Source organism: Python bivittatus, unplaced genomic scaffold (assembly GCF_059951505.1).
Source record: "Python bivittatus isolate LINGU-HERP-01145 unplaced genomic scaffold, Pbiv_v1 ctg000080_np1212, whole genome shotgun sequence".
Classification (NCBI taxonomy): domain Eukaryota; kingdom Metazoa; phylum Chordata; class Lepidosauria; order Squamata; family Pythonidae; genus Python; species Python bivittatus.
Window position 1 is genome coordinate 8,769,802 of NW_028277035.1, and position 22,618 is coordinate 8,792,419.

Here is a 22,618-nt window from a genome sequence, read left to right on the forward strand (position 1 = left end):
GATACAGATACAGATATACATACAGATGGTATAGATGCTGGATTTTTTCCTTCAAGTGGCTTTTAGATTGGAATTGGCCACATTCTGTATAGGAAGAAGAGTAAACATTTAATTCAAGTACTGTGTTGACTTTTCGACAATGGGTTATATATCCAGATCAAATCCCAATAAATGTTAGCTTATGAAAACTAAATTAGCATTAATTTTATGTATAATAAAACGAATCTAGATATAATACATGCCAAATAAAAATTAACAGAATAAAATAAAAAAAAACCCAAACCAACCTTCTACAAATTCTAGTCCCTGAGTGGGATTGGAGAGAATGTGCAAAGTGACCTGACTTAAGTATAGTTCAGATCAGAGAGGGTCCTAACAAGCTAAATGGTTCACAGCCAGCTCCTTCTTCTCCAAAATATGGCTGTCTGCCAACAGAGGCTGGCAATAGCAAAAGGAAATGCTGGGAAGTGGCAGTTGTGATAAGTCTTTATCTTTTGGAAGTTCCAGCTGTTCCAGCTGTTTCTACTGTTTGTGTTCATTGAAAGAGATAGATTTGTGCAACAAACCCCCATGCTTGTTGAAATCCTTGTAAAATCAAAAATTCAGTTTTCCCCCAGAACTTTTATATCTCACATATTTCCATCTTTATATCTTTTGGACCACCTTATTCAGCTGCCAGTTTGATGAAGACCAAGTTTGTAGATCTTCATGTCTAAAGTTGAATTTTGTTAAATGGAGTGACTAGGAAGGAGTACAGCTCCTTAATGACCAGTGACTATCGATATATCTAAGCTCATTCTCTGATGGCTTTTTTCAATTTTTCAATTATTATTTATTCAATCTTATTATTCGGTTCAGTCTCAACAAGTTAACCCAGAGCTGTTCTTATGGTCAGACACAAGAACTTTCAAAACTGAACTACCTCCAGCTGATGATGATTGGGGTGGGGACCGTCTCCTACCCCAAAGCAGTATGTCTTGAAATCCTATCCCTCCTAGAGGCCCCAGTGTATATAAGGAAAGGACACAGAGAATGATAATGCACGTTGTTCTCTAAACAGAGGAGGGACTGCCTTTCCCCGTACAGAGTGATTTTGCTAAATATGGTTACTCCTTTGGCATATAAAAAAGGACTTTTTCAAATGACTTAGCACTAGAATTCTCAGCTAGCATGGCCAAATGAACAAAGGCAAGACCACAAAGGTACAGAAATATAACAAATATTCTGAAATATATAGAGTGCAACAGCAGCTTGTTCAAAAATAATTATGTCTTCAAGAAAAAGCCAGAAGCATGAGGGATTTGCATCTAGTTCTGCTTGAATGAGACAGAAGCAACTGTAGATTTGAGCCTGTCTGGTACTTTCCAAATACACCTTTTGGATTAGTACAACGTTAATACTGAATCTCTCCTACCTGGAACTCTATTCTGATATTTAAGGTCGCAGATTGCAATTTAGTGAAAGCTATGGTGCTGTTCTTTGAAAAGCGAGTAACACAGGTCTTGATTTATCTCCATTTTAAAAGCAGAGAAAATCTAGAACTACTTGTCCATTCATCATCTTAGAGTGATTGTACTGGTCTACAAATGGTGGATATGATAGCAGAAGAGTAGGTTTGTGTTTATATATGGTTTCCAACTTTAAAATGATCTGTGCTGCAACAAATTATCTTTAGGATCACATGAAGCATTGCCAACATTTGAATTGCTTCATCTCCCACATCATCTACTTTAAGCCCTCCATAAACTAAGGGGAGCTAATCCAGTAAAGCAGAGGGGGAAATGTAATACTTTTCAATACCCCTAGTTCTTATTCTAATTTTAAATTTGGCCATATTTCTCTTTCTCTCCTTTGTATGTTCACCCAAGTTGACCACTTATATGTACACTCTAAGTTGCTAGCTAGCAACTTACAGCTGGAACAATGTCTTTAGCCAAAAGAAAGCTACCTTTGTCATGAGGAGACTAAAAGCCTATCATTGGATGGCTAATTTGGGAGACAAATTTGGACCCAAGTTAGCCATTCTTGGCATAAAAGTTTGGCATTAACCTGAATCCTGCTAAAGGTTAGTTCTGGATTAAGAAAATTCCAGAATGTCCACCCAATTATTTTTAAACTATAAATATCTTAATTCAATCATCTAGTTCATATATGATACTAAGCCATGGCTTGTTTAACCATGATTTATTAAGTGTACTTTACACCACATACTAAGACAGGAGTATGCTTCTTCTGTGAGACTGAAAGCCAGCCTTGTCCTTTGAATGGCACGCTGGGAGTTGCATTCCAGAAAGAAGTATGTGGCTCAGGAGAAAAACTAAAGTTGATATAATTTAATTCTGTAATAAAATTAAATGTTATTAAATATACTTAATGTACCCATCTGCCAGGTATTTAATGGTTTTCTCCCTTCTGTCATGTTAACAATTATCATTTGACAGCAACTTTTAGGGGGGCTCAGGAAGCTAAACCCAAGACTTGGAGAGGCCATAAATAGTCTCAGGTTGGGCAACCTACTCAGACATAAACCATGGCTCATTAACCACATGTGCACTCACTAATTCAAAGTCAAGTAAAGTACATTATGGCTTAGTGTGGCATGTAAACTTTTTGCACCACTAGTTCACGCATTAGCAGTATAATTACAGACATGTTTTTCCAGATGAGCAAGACATTCAGAGAAGTAAGTCATTCAAAGGAGACTTCTCCCCGGGAAATGGGTTTAGGAGTGCAGTCTATGTTTTGCAGTGAAACTCTGCATTTTTGACAAGTATTTGATTCTCAGATAAGTTAAAATACAAATAATGTTCTGATTGTGGAGCAGTTGGATCCTGATATGAGAAATCAGAGATTACAGCTCTTACCTAGGAAGAAAAAAGTTTTCATCGTATCCTTTGTCCAGCAGAAACTGGCCAGAGAGCCAGATACACCCCTTAAAGTGAAAAATATGCCAAACCCAAGCATAGGTTCAGAAGAGCCTAGAGCTAAGGAATACTCTTCTGGCACAATCTGCTAGATTAGGGAATGAGAAGGAAGCACATACATGAGCTCTCGCATCCTGCCAGTATCCTGTCTCAGAAAGTCTCTTTTTTGGAAAGAAAACTAGTCCAAGCAGACATGGGGCCTCCGGACTTATTTATTGAGCATGTGGTTTCCATTATAGCTCCAGGGATTTTAAAACTATTCTGGTTCCAAATGTTTTTAGTCACGTGAACAGCCACATGGAAAGTTACTTTGCCCTCCTTCTGCAAAGAGAAGGGATGAGGACAGCATGGTTGTTCAGACTGTAGATGTAATTTAGATACATAAAAAGAACCAAATTCCTAAATCAGCCTTTATAGCCTTTTCTTTTGGTACAACACAGGATCTACTTTAGGATCCCGTGCAACAGAATAAACTTGCATAGGGTTTCTGCAGGCATTTTCGGTGCTCCTGGGGGTGGGGCCGGAACTCACAGAGAAAACAGTAGCAGATTTTAGAGGTGTTCAAAGCACTACTCTGGACTCATCTTCACATGCCCCTAACCAAGTCACAAACAGTGTGTAGTCCCAGCATGTCTGAAGAGCACCAAGTTCAGGAAGGCTGGAACATGGAGCTTAACGAGATGAACTCAGAGGCTCCTTCAGATGCCAAGACTGGCTTCATTTATCAGGCTAAAACATGCACTGCTTAATTATGGTGTATGGAATGGATCTGTATGTTTTAAGCCATAAACCAGGTGTTAGGGCCTTAATGATGGGTTTACACAATGCACTAAGCCAGGGCCTCTCAAATTTCATGATACCACAAGCCACTAAAATGATAAATTATTTGTACAACCCACCCCCCTGAGCAAAACGAATGTCTTCATAGGGGTTACGGTTGGACAAGAAGTAAACATAACACTTTTCATTAATAATTCATTTATAATCTATATACCACGGAGCATCTCCAACTTTGCACTACCACAACCACTTGCTGGAGGCTTGCCCAGGCAAACCAGGAGTGAGTTTTGACAACTTGCTTGGCAGAGTGTGAACAATCTCAAAACTCTCTTGAGCCTTCATTCCTCGCTTGGCCTGTGGAGGCCTGATTTGCTTTTTTTTTTTTTTTCTTAATGCAATATGGGTCACAAAGCACCGTTTCAGAATACTTGGTCTGACCTAAAAGAAAACAAACAATCCCAGTTCAGTGCCAGACATCTCTGATCCTGTTCCATTGACCCTGATGGCAGCCCAACCAAATTTCTTCAGCTTGGCTTTGTTGCAGTTCAAGCCTGGAGTATCTGCAAGCTGTGGGATAGGTTTGTTTCCCATTGGCCATGATTCTGGTTGATCCTCCACTGTTTCTCTCTCTTCCCTATAGCTACTGAGCTGCTGTAATGCCCCAGGAGACCTACTGTGCAGCCACTGGACTTGCATTATTTCTTAATTATTCCACGGTGAAAAGAAACAGTTTGAGGCAAAAATTGGGAAGGGGGACTATCTGGTAACCGATTTTGATAGTCTGTTATTAGTCAGCTGGAGAGACCATTGCTCAGCTCTAGTTGTGCTTTGAGGGAAGATGAGTTTGAGAAGTAGTCAATAGTGGGCTTGTGAAAGTGCCCTTAGTGTGATTTGTAGAGCGTCTAAAAGTCTAGAATTGTATTATAAATGACAGATCAATATGTCTTTTTTTCTTCTACTTTCAAAACATATTCTCCTCTTTGTGTATGCTTGTCCTCCAGAGGATGCCAGGAACCAGGACATTTAACATTGCCAATCTAATTATCCACTATGGTTGCAGGCTTAATAATAATAAATCTCCATAGAAGCCTGGGGACAAGGGGTAAAAAACTGAACTGGACGATTTGGTAATATCTAAGAGATAAAAGGATCTGAGTTGTGCAAGTCCCCCCCCCCCCATGATCAATCTGTTTAAATCAATGATAACCATGTTGGTCTATGAGAAACACAAACCCCCAAAATTCATATTTGGTGATTCCTTTATTAGGACCAAAGTAATACAAAAATATATGCACCTTTTTCAGGTGTTTCTGAACTCTTAGAAGATGTTACAAAAATTGGGGGATTGAAAAGAAGTAGGAGAGTCCAAAAATTGGGCAGGAGTTTAATCAGTGAGGTTTGCAACAGTTCAAAATCAGTCCCAAAATGGGATTAATTTTTTTTATTATTCCTGCTTCTTCCCTATCCTTCGTTGCTTATAATATATTTTCTTGAAGAACCCGAAAGCCTGCATACAGTACCACCGCAGTAGTTTGGTTAGTCCAAACTTGGTGGGCCAAGTAGTGGCCCAGCTATGTGTTCATTCATTGATGGGTCTAAATGCAAAAACAAACCTCAGGTATGGGACATGCTGCTTGCTCAAAGCTTGAAATGATTTCCTAAACTTCACATTAAAATGCTTTTACCAGTCCTGCAGTCCAGTTCATTTCATAGGGGAATTTTTTCAAGATAGGTGTTCCATCCAACGGTGGGTATATGCAGACATGGAAAAATGCAGTGCATTAACTAAGGAATCACTGATTCAGTTCCATAGCATTTTCCACAACGAACAATTCTGTTTTCCAGCTATGTTCAGAAAAATACTATAGGCTGGTATTCTGCAACTTGGCATCCTCAGTCCACAAACTCAGCAGAATATTCAGACAGCAAGGCTTTGACTAGGAATTTGGGGAATTGTAATCCAATATAGCTAGAGGGCACCAGGCTGAAGAAGAATGTCATAGCCTCTAGTTAGTATATTTTACATTATATTTCCTTGCATGAGAGCATGTGCTCCTGAAAAAGTTACTTAATCAAAAGACAAAGACAGTGTTGAGTAACAAGAGCTTCAGCTGAGCTGTAAATTATAAGATTGGTATTACTGAATGAGAAGATCCTAAACAGAAGCACTCACATTCAGGGAATGTGAAACAATCCTTCATCTTAGCTTGGGCTTTATGTGCTCTGTGGGAAAAAAAGTTTCAACAACCAACTTGATCTGCCACCAGGAAGTTTGGAATGGTTTTCTCATTTCCTTTTATTGAGCATCAAAGCCATATGAAGAGAAGGTGGGATGTGCTTAGGAAGAATGAGGAGGGGAAGCCAAAGTCTAAAGTGAGGTCAGTGAACATAGAGTTCACGAAGGGCATGAAAAACAAGCTTGTGTGAACGGTGATAGAGAAAATGAGGAAATAAGTTGTGTTTATATAGTTGGACAGGAAGAAATGTAGATCATAGTTTGTGGCTTCTGATGTGAAATACAAATATTCTTGAGTCTATTCTTTGGATTGTTGAAAACTCTTCAATTCACTATGAGAGTCCTACTCCCCTTTTGTCAAGCTAGTATGCCTCTCCCTGAGCCACCAGAGCATCAAAAGTTAGCTATTTAATACATTAAGTTTCATACACAGATTTCATATTAGTCTGCATACCATAGTTATCTGTTAACCCAGTTTTCAGATTATTTGAGTTGTCAATTTTCAGTCATTGCTAACTGATGGATGTTGTATTTATTTCAGACCTTGTTACCTGATGTATAGAAAAACTTTAGACTTTATACTAGTTTTTTAAAAAAGGTTTCATCTCATTTTTCTTTTAAAAAATTTGAGGGCCGCTTAGCCACCAATTTTATTCTCACCACCACTGCATGGAGTAATTTACTCTGTGAGCCAACTTCACAGAGAATAAGCTTCATGGCAGGGACAGGAGTTGACTCTGGGAGTCCCCAGTTGAAGTCCTGACATTTTTATAAGTGTTTTCCTCCTTATAGAATCTATTTGAGGCCTCAAAGTCCCTGTTTCCTCCTGGATTTAAAGATTCTAGCAAATGTGTTCAGGTCCCTGAGCGCCCATATGCACAGCCCTGTCTTCTTGCCTATCTTATAGAAACCACAAGAAGCCTATGCTCTCACTTTCTATCTGCTAGTTGCAAGTGTTGTTTGGTTGCTGACTGATACTCTTCAGCCAGGATTCAGCAAGTTGCAGGGTCAGGGCCACTTGGGGCCCCAATCCCCTTTTGGTGGCCCCCAGAGGCTCTTTGGCCACAAGGGCTAAAGTTGGTGCTTTTCCCTGCAATTTGGAACAGGAAACACACATAAACTATAGCATAAAACCTAAAGTAGGCATATTTTTTTAAAAAACAAAAAACCCCAAAGCATTTGGCTTCCAAAATTCTGCTCCTAGCCACATGCATGATGAGGCCCTGCTTTTTTGGCATCATTATGGCATGGTATGGGGCCTTGTTATTTGAAGGACCACCTCTCCCCTGTTATATCTACCAGTCCCATCAGATCAGGCAGAAGGGTCATGTTGCGGGTCCTGTCTATGAAGTGGATCCATTTCACAGGACCCAGGAGGAGACCCTTTTCTACCATGGCACCTGCCCTCTGGAACATCATCCCCCTGAGACTAGATTGGCCCCAACCTTGCTGGCCTTTAGGAAGTCCCTGAAGACATGGCTGCACTATCAGGCCTGGGGATCCCATGGATGTGGAGAGCCTGCAAAAAGGTTGTATTGTCTGCGAGTTGTAGGTTGGCACTTTCCTGCATTTTTATGATTTTGGTTAATTATTTTAATTTATTTATATGAATTTGTCATCGTTTTTTTAACTTGTGAGCTGCCCAGAGTCACGTAAGTAAGATGGGCAGCTACATAAATTGAAATAAAATAAAATAAAATAAATAATTCTGCCCTCTACATTTCTCATTCCACCCAATATTGAAGATGTTCCCCTGCGCATGGAGTCTGAAGGTTGGATAAGCCCTTCAATGTGATTTTTTTTAGTATAACTGTTGTTGTATGTATTCAATTAGATTGTTCTCATGTGCCATTATGTTCCTTTTATACATTTTGTTTTGTTGTACCTTTTGTTCTGTTGGTTTTTAATGTTATGTTCCCCACCCAGAGTCATAGCTGTCAAGTGGGCAACTATATAAATCAAATCCCCAGCCACTAAGAAGTTTGCCTACCCCTACCTTAGGCATTGGCAGTGTACCAGAGCCAGGCATATGCTCCACCCCAGTGTTGACTTTCCCTTTTTCCTAGTACAACGCTGCCCAGATAAGTAATACGTGAAAGATCTTCATTGTCTCTCACATTCCACTGATAGACAGCACCTAAATCAATTCATGTCCTGAATTTCTGCTGTGCTCCAAAAGCAATATAGCAGTAACAATAATATCTGTATTTTGCAATAAAAGCTTAATTGTTGGACTGAGAAATTTTTCTCCCCCATAGGTAAGGCACTGAGCACAGATATTCTTGAGAGGCTGGTAACTGTCTGTCATCTGACTACTGAAAGAATATTTAGCTAGGCTGAAATGAGATCCTTTTTTTTAAAAAAAAGTGATTATATGGTAACCCTGGCTTTTGTCTGGCATATGTGTGATACACATAGAGATCTTCCATTATTTCATTCCCTTAGCAGCAACCGTGTGAGGTAGGTTGGGCCACCCTGTGCTCAAAGTCACCCAGGGGCTTCCTTGATTAAGAATTTGAATTAATTCTTCCCAGTACAAAATTTAGCCTCCACGCCATGCTGATTATTTAAATTGTTATTCCAACAAGATTCATACATTGAAGGATAAGAAATTAATTTGAAACAGTTTTTACAGGACAAGCTCTTAAAATCAAAGCTCTCAGAATACTGGATTAAGTTAGTCCTGGAATTTATGAGAAGTTCTGCCCTTATCAAAAGTTCAGAAAGGAAGCTTCAAGAGAATAATTTGTTCTGATCATGTCCAGCATTTAATTGAAGCCTTTGATGACTCACTTTCTAAATAATCTGTACTAATGTGTTGCCCCTTCTTTGAGCAATGGAACACCTTAAAACAGGGATAAAGTGCCTGTGGATCTTGCAGGTGTTGCTGGCTTCTTTATACTGGCTGGCAGAAATTGAGTCCAGCTGCAAACGGAGGGTGACAGTACCCAGCAATGCCTTGGAAAAACAAGTTCTGACTTAGACTCCAGCATCCATTCTTCATTCTGAAGTTCCTCCAAGCCCATTATCTGTAGGGTTAGGGTTAATGGCATGGAGAATATTGAAGAAGTCCCAATTCTAGCATCCTGGACTTAAATAGTTTAGGTTCTGGTGAAGACCTGCTCAGCATACTAGAACAGTTTCCTGAACATTTTGTATGTTTGTTTGTTTGTTTAGGTATTACAGTGGTACCTCTAGTTACGAACGCCCCTCCTTACGAATTTTTCAAGATACGACCAGCTCTGGCCCCAAAATTTTACCTCTACTTGCGAACTCCGCCTCTACTTACGAACCGGATCCGTGGCCATTTTCCCTGCTGCCACGCAGTTGCGGCTTCCTGTGGGCGAGATCGCGGTAGCAAGGAGACGTTTGGTGAGACTTGTGGTGTGTTTTGTGGCGTTTGGAAGGTTTTTGTGGCATTTGGAAAGTTTTTGAGGTTTAAAAATAAAATGCATATGTTTCAGAACTGTTTAGCCGTATTTACATTGAACCTTATGGGGGAAATTTACCTCGGGGTGCGACCAAATTCGGAGGGCGGAACAGATTAACCGTATTTACATTGAACCTTATGGGAAACTTTACCTCGACTTGAGACCAACTTGAGTTGCAACCAGAGTCACAGAACGGATTAAGTTCATAACTAGAGGTACCACCGTACTAGCTTGAGAGAAGTAGTTGTTCTTCATCTCCTATGCAAGAGGCAGAACCCAGGCTTTTATTCAGGATGAGAGAATTGACTTGCTTTTATCTCATGTTAGGCCAACACAAAAGCAACAATTATATATTCCTTATTTGGGAACTTTCTGAAAATTGTAAAATTATAGGCAATATTTAGCTCTTTCTTATCTTTCACCAGTACCCTGTGTATACCATTGGATTTCTACAAATACTTAGAAAGAGTTCTTATCAAACAGGAATTTCTGTCCAAGTACAAGGTTACTGTGGCAAGGTCACCTGTCATTCATATAAATGTGGGTTGGGTTTTATGGTAGCAGCAAGGTTAATGAGGGGAATCATGAGTCAGAATAATTTCAGATGTGGGCCGTCTTGCTACATTTAGAATATGGTAGGCTAGTTTACAAAATGGGATTGTACTGCAAGAATGGATTAACTTCTGTTTTGCATATTCTTTAATATTAATCCATGGTTCCCATGGATTCTAAGGAAATGCTTTAAATGTATAAAGCAAGTGTGTTAAATAAAGCATCTCTTGAAAATTAAGGCATAGTAATTAATTAATTAAGTCTATTTATACGGCCACCTACTCTCCAAGCAACTCTGGGCATATAACTATATCTGTACAATGAGATTCTAAGTGTGTTTTCTTACATAAGACCATAATAACATATGTACTCTACCGTGCTCGATAAACTACGAATTGACCAATTATCTGCTAGAGGAATATAGACAATATCCAATCAACCCCATGATTTACAGTCCAGCAAGTTTGTATGTCTTAGCTACAAATCAAAAGAGAACATTGACTGCAAACAAAGGGATATGAGGTTACTGCATTGATGCATGTCACATACTCTATATGCAGGTTGATTAGAAACCTCCAATTAGCTCACAATTTTAGCAGAATAGTAAGTAGATCATGATTAGAAAAAGATAAATAGATCATAGATCTTCTAAAGTATGAGTACTATGAACTGAGGTAGCTGAATTTTTTTGTGAGCTGCATAGCCCTAAGTTTTTTCTTTTTTCCTACATATTGTAGCAATCATTGGCAGTGACATGCATATTTGACAATGCATACTTGACAATGTGTCCAAGGAAAGCATTTGGCCAAATGTAATTCTAACTGATGATGCCGTCATTGGAGTACTCCACAGCTTTTTATGGGGTACTTATCTCCTGTTCCTTGGTTACAGTTGCAATTGCCTTCTTGAGTCATCACGCATTAAGAAATATTGCACACAAATTGCAGTTACACTGAAGAGAATCACTGTTTATTTTGAAAGGGACAGTCATCCATACAAATAAAAGCTGGGAATGAGAAATCAAATTCATTTGGAGAGAATAATAAGAAGAAGGAATTTCACAAGGCAAACAGGCATGGTGGAAATTGGTTGTGAGCCGCCCAGAGTTTGGTACGAGATGGATGCTATGTAAGTGTTTTAAATAAATAAATAAATAAATAAATTAGGCATGGAAGTAAGAAAGTGCCTTTGGTGGACAATGAATTGGAAAGACTGTAAGGGAGAAAGCATATGAAATAAGAAATAGGGAAATAAATACACGAGAGCAATGATCAAGAAATGCAGAGCTGTCTGTATAACCTGCATGCCTTCAACTGGCCTCTCCAAAACAAACATCTGCTGAATAATTCTTGTTAAAATTAGAACACCAAGTATGGAGTTTATTTTGACAACTTGGCATGCATAGAGTTTCTGTGAGGGCACCATCTCTAACACATATTAAATCATCGGTTATTTTTTTTAATGGCCCCATTATATTTTTTGTAATAATTGTGTCTATCATTTCCAGAAGTTCACCAAAAGCCATGATCTTCCTCCATATGTGTTATGTAAAAATCCAAACATATATTTAAGCAATGAAGACTGTAATCCATAATTGAGCGACCTTTGTTGAGGCTTCTATTGTATTTTGTTGGGTTGTATTATATACCAATGGTGGGCAGAGTTGTTGGGTTGTATTATATACCAATGGTGGGCAAAACAAAAATAGCTGGGACCCTTCCCCTTCCCCTTCCCCTTCCCCTTCCCCTTCCCCTTCCCCTTCCCCTTCCCCTTCCCCTTCCCCTTCCCCTTCCCCTTCCCCTTCCCCTTCCCCTTCCCCTTCCCCTTCCCCTTCCCCTTCCCCTTCCCCTCCCCTCCCCTTCCTTCCTTCCTTCCTTCCTTCCTTCCTTCCTTCCTTCCTTCCTTCCTTCCTTCCTTCCTCTCCCTCATCTCTTTTCCAACCCCTCTTTTGTTAGAGCCCTGAAATGTATTTTCTGGTAAAGGACTTTTAAAATTAATATGAAGGTCACCTTGGTCCCACTCCTGCTTTAATAGTTAGTATGGCTCTATTGGTCTGTTGGGTCACTATGAATAACTCTAGAATAATGTGGCAGAATGATGGCAAAATGATCTAGCAGGAAGGGTGGGGATATGTTTTTAAGATGAAAGGGAATTTCCACAAACTAATTATATCAACCTTCCTAGCTATTGATAAATGACATGTCTCCTAGCAGTTATTAGAACAGACAGGAATTATGATAGGAAGTGAGTCAGGAAAAAAAAAATCTGCAATGAGATATAATGCAGAATACATATATTTTTAAAAAGAGGTGTGGTAGGTGTATCAGAGGAAATACAAATCAATTCATCATTTTTCAATTATTTGAAGATGATGAAATGATAATCAAAAAAATATTACACTGAAATTTTATAAACATGGGAATAAAAGTTCAAGATTTTTGGCAAACAGATTTTTTAAAGAGACAAAAAATAGATTGATATATTCAGTTAAGATACCAATGGCACCAGAATAATCAACTGGTATTTTACAAACAGAGATTTGTAACTTGTTTTGTTAATTTTTATGCAAATTTATATACCCCCAGATCCTATGGGCATTAAAGATATTAGTAATTACCCAAATAACTGTGGTACAATAAAGTACTATATCTAAAAACATCTTAAGGTGGTTTTGGAATATCACATTTATTCTTTCATTGTGCAGCTTTCCACCCCAAAATTATTGCATGGATACTAGAAGAAATGGAAGCAAACATTTGGACTCAGATAAAGGTTGCAAAAGAATATTCTTGCAATATTAACACATTCTTTTTATTGCTGGGATTTGTTGAAAGGTTTAAAGCTAATCACTGCCCTTTTTGGAGTGTTACATTTAAAATCTTGGCAAAATGGCAGAAGAGTTTAGCCACTTCCCCCTTTTTATTTCCATCTGAGACCACCCTAAATTTCTCATCCCTCTTACCTTACTTTCCAAGCCAGGGGCCAATAAGTAGATATATAGATTGAGGGATATTTGTTACTCAGGTAAATTCATTAACTGTGGATCCAGGGATGTCTACAAGGTATGGTAGACAAAGGCAAGATGACACCTGTGATGGTGCGATCAAAGCTTTGCCTGTTTTTTTATGTGCTTCAATCCTTTTTCTTTAATCCAGAAATAAACCTCTGACGAATTTTGAATCCCTGGTATTAAATGTTCCAGATTCATATAAAGACCTTACTCTACTATATTATGATGGAACAAACATCTTGGCCTTTATAGTGGTCTTAAATGTTCTGGGAAAATTATTTCCCACAGGAGATTAATGACCAAGATTGGAATAAAGTACGGAAATGAAAATCAGAGGCAACATCCTCAGCACAAATTAAGCAATGTTTTCTTCAATTGTTTCATAGATGGTACATGACCCACTATAAATTGCCTAAATTGCCAGGTATGAACATAGAAAGCTTTTTTCTCTGCTGGAATGGTAGTGGGGAAGGGGTACATTTTTTTTCATCTATGATGATCTTCCAACTATGTCTTCTCCTTTTGATCCAAGTTTTTTCAGACATTGGGAAATCATAAATAGCAGATATGTTAGCCCATACTCTTCATTTTTGGTCAGGTCAAGTTAAAGCTGAAGCCTTTTTTAATATATGGCCTGATTTTATAGTTTATGTCAACCAGGGGAATGATGGCTGCCTTCCACCAGTCAAATATATTAATCAGTAGAAGGAATATTAAAGTAATATTAATGCTTTTGATCCTTTTCTTTTATATATGTGTGGGTATGGGTGTGCATGCGTTTATGTGTTTTGATATAGTAAAATTAATAATTTAATAGAAAGTATTTTTTTTAATTGCATACCTTATTTTTATTTTTTTAATATTGCATGCCTGAATGATCCAGAGAAGGTATTTATTACCTGGTTGTCTGAACAGAGATTTGACATGTCTTTTTCTGACCTTCTACCACATGCGCGTTTCTTCCTTCTTTATCTTCTTCCAGTCTTCCTTCAGTCTGCTTGTGGGGGGGGGTGTAGTTGAAAACTTGTAGAATTGAGGCTGTATCTCAGCAGAGAGTTGAAAATAGACTTTAATATTTATTTATTTGAGGTTAGATGGCTGCCCATCTCATGACAGTGACTCTGGGAGGCATACAGACATTATACAAGCATAATGTTTGAGCTCACAAACAGTTCCAACTTATAATAAAACAACATTAACCAGCAGAGCTGGCCTAAATGCCTGGGCAACAGCCAGGTCTTTAATGCCTTAACAAGGTCAGGGTCATCTGGATCTCTGGAGTGATGCTATTCTACAGGGCAGGAATTGCTGCATGACTCCTGGGTCCAACAAGATGACATTGTTTAATGGAAGAGACTTGGAGTGTGCACTCCCTGTTAGATCTGGTGAGGTGAGCAGAAACAATGGAAGAGAGGCAATCCCACAAACGGACTGGCCCTGAGCCATGTAGAGCTTTATTGTTGATAAGCAGCACCTTGAATTGTACCCAGAAACCCACCGGGAACCAGGACAGCTTGCAGAGCAATGGTATTAGATGGGCATAACAGAAATGCCAAAAACTGTCTACACCACCACATATTTCTACTTTCTTATTCCTCAAAATAATTTAAAGCTAGCCAATAACAAAAATAAGACATATAAAAGTAACATTTTGGGCAACAGTTAAAATCTAATACTCAAAGACTAGAGGAGAAAAGCATGGCGACATTTGCAGAGTTTTAAATTCTACGCATCATAGAAATTGCTTCAGGATGGAAGCTGAAATTTGGCAATGAGGATCAGGAAAAGAGAATTACTTTAACCATTTGTACTTGAAAAATTTTGAAGTTTCCAACAGAAAATATGCTAGAATAGTTCATGTTAATTATTGCAGATGAATATAAAGGAAAATATCAGGGACAGGAAAGATGAAGATTTTCTTTTCCCTCCTCTAAGTTGATTTCCTCCAGCAATTTTTTTTCATTCAGCCTATTTCCTAGAGCAATGAAAAGTTCCCAAGAGCACAGATGGTATCTGGGCTTGGTTTCTTTTGAAGGAGGCAGCTTATGGCATGTGGTAAAATCTGCTTTTGTTTACTACTTTCAAATATGCAGTTTGAGTAGCATTTTTTTTTATTATTTGCGCTCAGTCGTTACCGACTCTGCAGTGACTGCTTGGACGAGTCCTTTGCAGTTTTCAAGGCAAGGTGTTTCAGAAGTGGTTTGCCAGAGCCTCCTTCCTAGAGCAGAGCCCAGCTGGCGAGCGCAGGAGGCGGGGTTTCCGTTGCTTCGCACCCTTTTCAGGCGTGCGCGGTTTTTCGCGCTTACCAGCAACTGCTCCCGACTCCTTTTTGCAAGGCGCCGCCAGCATTTTTCCTCCCACCGGAGTGAGAGTCCCCATTTATCTACTCACGTGAGTTTTCAAACTGTTGGGTTTACAGGAACTGGGGAGGAAACAGGAGCTCGCCCTGCTAACGCGAAGGCTGGACTCGAACCACTGAAGTGTCAACCATTTCTGGCCAGCAACTTTCAGCGTCATTAAGCCGCTGTGCCACTGCGTCCCCCTCTGAGTAGCATTACATGATTTAAATTATCCAGTAGTAAATCCCAAATCCATTGTTCCCATAACAGAGAAAGAGAAGAAAAGAGAGAGAGAGGGAGAGAACATTTCAGATTTGTCTGTTACATTCACTCTCCATTTCAGACTCAGTTTTTAGTTATACCTCATAGAGCAATATCAGATTAATTTATCTGTAGGTGGAATGGAGGAGAGTTAGCCTACTTTCAGATACTTATTTTTTCACCCAACCAGAAGATATCCAGTCACTGAGTATAATCAACTAATCTCCCTGCAAAAGGGATGCATGGAAATTTTGCCAGGACTCTTAGACCACATCAACAAAACTCCTTTGCTGGGCTCCTCTCCTGCAGTTGGTAGGAAATTCTGATGTGTTAAAGCTTGTTGCCTTGACCCCCAGTCTGGAGCATGTCCTTACTGTGCACCCAAAACCAGTTTGTGCTGTGCTGCTGCCCATACAGCTTTAACAACAACATTCTTAGGGCCATGTTTGGTAGGTCCCATAGCTGAAATTCTAGCCCTGCTCAACTTCATCCACTACATGAAAGGCCTCCTCCAGTTGAAATGCACCACTCTATGGTTATTCCATCTCCTACGCCTTTTTTCCCCTTTCTTGTACCATTCATAGAACATATTTTTATTCCTTGAAACTGTGGATTGACCAATTAAGCTACTTTTCTTATCAACCACTAGATGGCAGCAAAGAGGGTTTGTATATCTATTGGCTGCCATCTAATGGGCATCTTGATTTGTGCAGCTGCTTGGTAAGTACTGTTGAAGAGCTGTAGTTTGAGAAGGGGATTTAGCTGTAGGGTTTGGTGTGGGAGTTGTAAACTACCTTATTTTTATAAATGAGAAAAAGAAATAAGGAGCTGGGATCCTGGGAGCAGTGGCCACTGGAACAGAATTCCATGCCAGATAGGCTACAGAAGAGATGACACCTTTCAATTGCATGTGTTAAGCCATGGACAGGCTAGCTAGCTTCAGGGCTTTGTTGGCTGACCACTTGATGGGTCAACCAACCTATTTTAAGAAGGGGAAAGAGTGGCTGTGGAAGTTAAGGTTCAAGATTATTATCTATATATGTCAGGTTCAGCCCAAAGAACTCCACGAGACAGTAAAGATACAGTTCTGTTGCATTTATTAGCTTCCACCTACGAGACAGAATCTCTCCAGACTGAATCTACATTTCCCAAGCCAGCCAACCAAAACACCGTGAATTCCTTAGGGTGGTGCCAGTCTCATCTTCTTAACCTTCCCATGCTCCTCCTGGAGGCTAAGGAAATGCTTATCTCCCCGAGCACAGCCTTCACCAAACCATTCCATCACAATATACTACTAAAACTCCCATTGTGTTTGTTTGTCTGTTTGTACCCTCATGTTAGCCCAAAAGATGCATTATACTGCAACAATTTTTGAATCAAGGTACCTGAAATCCATGAACTTACAGAATGCATAAAAAATCTGGGACCCATTACTCCTGTGGAATTGAAATTTCCACAATGTTCAGATCACTTTTATTCACAAAGTGGCCGTTGCGGCATCCCCGTGGTCACATGATTGTGATTTCCAATGCTCCCTGCCAGCTGCCCACGAGCAAAGTCAGCAGGGAAGCTGGCAGGAAGTCGGAAGTCACTTCCACTCTGTTTATCTGTTTAAGTAAGTAAATATTGACTTATTATTGAAGTTTGTTTGCCACTACAATTATTTTTCTATTTACGATACATGCTCTTCTTAGATGATCATGGGACCATTCAGCATCAGGGTAAAAAAATATGGTCAGCCTAAAATTTAATGTTCATTCTGGTCACATTAGACTGCACTACCTTCCTCTCAAAGGATGACCCAATGGGTCACAGGGTTGTCTAGTTTATTATTAAACTTTTATACTACCCAACTCTCAATTACTTTGGGAGGCTCATAACAATAAAAGAAATTACAATAAAATCAATAAAGCATAAAAAATAAAGATAAAAGATGGCAAGCACAATGAAGTGAGGGGTCTCAGTCTCCCTTGCTGACAGCCTGGGTGAACAGCCTGGACTTCATGGCTCTTCTAAAACAGCAGCAGAGTGGGGGCCATCCAGATCTTATGGGGAACTTGTTCCAGAGGGTAGGTGCTGCTACAGAGAAGACACGCTTTCAGGGTCCTGAGAGAGGATGTTGTTTAATTGAAGGAACCTGGAGCACGCCAACCCTGCAGGATCAAATCAGTCAGGCAGATGTCATGGGAGACAGTCAGTCCCTCAAGTATAGTAACCAGGCTTTATGCCACGTATGGCTTTATAGGTAACAACCAGCACCTTGAATAGCATCCAGAAGCAAACTGGCAACCAGCACAGCTCGCGAAGCAAAGGTGTTACATGAGCGTACTGAGGCATGCCCTTAATTGCTTGCACTGCTGCATTCTGGACCAGTTAAAGCTTTTGGGTAGTCTTCAAGGGCTGGCCCATGTAGAGAGCATTGCAGTAGTCAAGCCATGAGGTGATTAGTGCATGAGTGACTGTCTGAAGGGCCCCCAGATCTAGGAAAGGGCACAATTGCTGCACCACATGGGATTGTGCAAAGGCCTTCCTAGCCACAACTGATACCTGCTTTTCAAGCAGGAGCTGCAAATCCAGGAAGACCTCCAGATTGCATACTAACCTTGAACCACTTCCTTCCTCAGAGAGGCTGACACCATGACATGGACCTAATTGTGGCTCATCTCCTTGGCTGTTCTTATGATCCAGGAGGGGCCCAGATCCAGTAAACAGGTGGCCAAGCTGACAATATAGAGAACTCGGTCTATTCCCTCACAACCCAGAGGATTGAGGGCTGGGAGGTCAGAGACTGGGTGACGGGTTGATCCCATAAGAAACTGGCAGAAAAAACCACCCACACAATACCCAGATGATGATATCTGTGCTGACTCTCACAACTTTGTTATGGCTTTATATATTTCCTTCTTGTTTTGATGCTTCAGTTTCTTTCTCAAGGAAATAACACCATGTTTATTCATATTAGCCATGCAATTATGATAGATCTTTCCTTTAGATTGTTTCTGTTTATCAGCTCTATGTGATAATTTTGTATGTATTCTTCATCTGTCATTGTATTCTTCCCTTTGTTCCCCTTTTCTGCTGATCTTGTAATAAGAGGATACATATGGAACACAGCTGGAGAAAGAATATAGTAGAATACATATGGAAAACACAGTAAAGATATATATTTCATATCAGGATAAGGCAGAAAATACAATTTTCAGAGTGAAGCAGTGCAAGTCAGCCATGGGCTGCCTCAGAAGTTTGTGGATGATAAGATACAGTTGGCAACATCTGCACCCCCACACCAAAGCAAGGAAGCTGTGTGCATTTGCCTTGTATGTAGGAATGTAGCCATACAGGACTTTGAATGCCATTAAATCTCTTCTACACAAACTTCCATTGTCACAATAGTATGAGCTCCCATCAACATTTAATATACGTATTCATTATTATTAATCTGGTAGTGGACTGTGAGCCTAAACCTGGCCTCCAGGCTGGTGCAGCCAATCCCATCTCACCATCTATAGGTGTAAAGTCAGGAGCAATGAGTCATCCTTCTGCTTCCTTCCCAGTGCTTGGAACCAATTCCTCAGAGTCAGGCTTGCTCCTCTCTTTCCTCCTCCCCCTCCTCCTCTTCCTCGTCCAATAAGGTCTCAAGTGCCCATGGCATGTTACACAAAAACCTGAACTCTGATTGCATGATTTTTAAAAACCCACGAGCACTAGTTCAGAACTTATCCCCAGATGAACTCAGCGAAGGCTTCAGAGTAAAACCAGGAGCTTTCCACATCTGTTCTTCTTTTCAGCTGCTCAATCAGACCAGGCCATCTTTTTCAGCCCTGCCCCCTTTCACCAACCTGCAAGGGACTGTTGAGTGCAGAAAAGTTCTCTCTTTTTTTAAGCAGTGTAAGAATAAAGTGTGCATCCAGATGAGGCTCTTACTACATAAAATTGTAGGAGGGCTCCTGATATGTCATCACCTCTATTTCTAATCACTCTGTGTTTCCTCATCTCTTCTTGCATCATATGACTTTCCAAAGAACATCTGTTTCAGAGGAGAAGGTGAAATAACTATGCAGTATCTCTTGATGGACAGCACAGGGAGCCTCTCTCACTGGAAGCCCTCCATAGTCACTCTCTTGACGATGATTGTCCCTCTCAATTAGAAATGTCTCCTGATTCCACACAAAGGTAAATTAAGGCAATTGAACCATGCTGAGAAACTTTGTTTTTTTTTTTATAATTTCTGAGAGGCTTAGGTCCAAAGCAACAATAATTACTGGAATTCCTGAGGAAAGAACACTTTAGTCAAAAATAACCCTTGACCAAAACAAATGGACAAAAATCAACAGAGGTACAGAGAGTTAAAGTGAGGTCAACCACCAGTGAAGCTAAAGGTCAATTTCAATTCAGCACACTGATTTATTTATATTTAAAGAAGATGTTTTAAAACATATGAGGATAGAAAGAGAATGATAGTGAGAGGAATTTAATCCAAGAAAGGATAGGTGAATTGGAAGTTTCATACCTTCTGAGAGAGAGAGAGAGAGAGAGAGAGAGAGAGAGAGAGAGATGATAAATAGAATAAACCTAACCCCTATAGTTGTGTATAAAACAGAGGCAGTCTATTTTAAATTTACAAAAGGTATACTGCTGGTTCAAAGAGTTGCTAAGAATAATGACTTCCTGTTTGGACCTGCTGTCTTGATAGAACATTCTGCCAGGATGCAGGCAGGATCTTGCCAAGAGACGTTTCTGGCATATTGCCAGAGAAACAAGCAGAAACAATAAAAACATAGATGTCTTCCTAAAGTAGACAACTACATAGTCGATAGTTGGTATGGAGTTTGAACTTGCTAGTCCCCTTCAGAAGAAAACTACCTGAAATTTCAGCCAAGTAAATAGACACAGAAACTTGGTAATGTGTTAGGTCAGTGCTGTGGGATCTGATGTGCTCTGTATTACCTGTCTCTATATATTGCATATAATATGTATATACCTGAGGCTTAGATCCCTGCAGCCCATACATGTAGCCTTCATAGCTTACCTTCTTTTTTCTTCTCTATGATTTTGTTGAGCAAGGATTGTATATTGCTAGATCTACATGAATTCTACACAAGCAGGTGTGCCAGGCTTGTGTTATACCTGGTACATGGAAACAAATTGGAGGAGGCATGAAGGAAGAGAACCAGGGTGCTTAAACAGGGCTGGGAAGACAACTATTTTAAGAGATCAGAAATCTGGGACTTTTCCCTAACACCTGCCAGAATCCACAAGCAAAGTGTGCTATTGGCTACTTTACTTAAATATGCATACATCTGCTGAAGTAACAATAGTACGTCTTCCTGCGTTCATCTTCCTGAGAACACAGGAAAGATGTATATAATCTATAATCAAAAAAGAGGGAGAATATCCATGGCTTAATATAGAATGCTGGTGGTCATAATTTGGAGTCATATACAGACCCAGTTTCCAGTTACCAATTCTGCAGTCTCAGAATTCCTACGCTATAATTTCTTTTTCTCACTGCTAAACACTTCCTTCCCCTCCCCGCTTTTTTTTTTTTTTTTGGTATTCTTTAGAAATTTAAGCTGCTAGATGCACTTTAGCAATAACATTTCCATCTTCTCTTCTGTTTATGATGCTTCCCTTAGGTCATTTTAAAGAGAGATGGGAAGAGTGACAGTATGATGGATTTGTAATTTTGTGTGAAGAATCACCATCACATCAAAGAGAATATTCCCATTTTGAAAAACCAATTTAGAAAGCTTCTTTGCTTTTATAGGTGGCTGTACAAGATCTAGAATGTGGATACATATCCAGGGCTCTGTAGCAAGGCAACATTAAACTTCTTCCACTGAAGGAGATGGTTATATCAGGAAATGCATGGCATACCACCTGGCATGGCAACTACACACTGGATCTGAGATATAACACCACACAAGACCATTTATCCTTCTTTTCCAGTCTTTCCCAATCCAGTGTCTTCTGTATATTGGAAAGCATCAATTTTAGGGGACATAGCTTTGACCAGGTAGGCATGCTGTGTTCCCCAAAGTGCTCATTCTCAAGATACATATCCACCAATTTTATTTTCCCTGTATTTTAGGCTTGGTGTGTGGTACAAAACCACTTGAGGAACCTAAAATGATGGGTGTAGGTGACATCTGTCCACCATTGGGAGAATATGGGTGGGAGAAGCTGGGGAGAGAGAAGGAAGTGGATTGGCAGCCTCTGAGTAACCAGTCCAGTATCTTTCCATCAAACTTGTTAGAGCCACTGACTTTTGATCATGGCTGAAAGGCTGGAAAATGAATTCAGCTTGTAATGGATTCATGTCTCTAAGAAGCAGGGCCTTTTTCAATGGGGCCCCAATGCTTTGGATTTTATATCTCTCAAAAGAAGTTTGTGCAGTTTCCCTTCTTTGATACTCCGTTTTTAAGACAGCTGGAATTAATTTTTCAAAGAAAGGTGTTGTTTTTGATGTTTTTTTGTTATTCTGAATGTTTATTTGCTACTGTTTATTGTGGAGCAGGATTCTCATTACGTGGAAATTTCAGGTTAAGATCTTTATACAGTTTGTGCAGACTCTTATTGAATGTTGATTAATTTAGACTTAGTTTAAAGAAAATCAGAAGATGGGAAGGACCCTTTTCTCTACTGCATGGATAATTTATCCATTGGATTCTTGATCTGAGATGTCAGTTTTGCTAGTTGACTTTTTCTTTTTAAGCATTGTGATATCATTGAAAAGGAGAACTGTCTTCGATATACAGAAATAACATTAGATATGCATCTCAAAATCCATTTAAATATCAAGAAAACAGGAAGATTTTTCATGGATTTGGAAGATGGGGTGGCAAAGTAAAATCCCATTGTTTGTTATCTGTGCTCATGACACTATTCTTCAGATATGTAATGAGGAATGATATGGTAATTATAGACCAATTTGGGATCATGGAGATTTGTGGGTAATGATTATACAGATTTCTAATTACAGAGAGCTGTTTTGTAAATGGATGCCTCTGTATTTCCAAATTATCTCTCCGAATCCACCACAATAACTGCAGCTGGCTTCTCCAAAGAGCTGTGTTTGCAGACTT

At 39.6% G+C, this 22,618-nt stretch overlaps 1 long non-coding RNA gene across 2 annotated transcripts in view; it reads left to right on the plus strand.

The window, feature by feature from the left end:
- LOC148216614 (uncharacterized) overlaps positions 1–22,618 on the plus strand; it is a 58,049-nt gene that overhangs the window by 4,490 nt on the left and 30,941 nt on the right. For both annotated transcript variants that reach the window (XR_015794692.1, XR_015794691.1), the window contains one exon: positions 9,118–9,312. This is a non-coding gene — a long non-coding RNA (uncharacterized LOC148216614). The remainder of the gene's footprint in view (positions 1–9,117; positions 9,313–22,618) is intronic.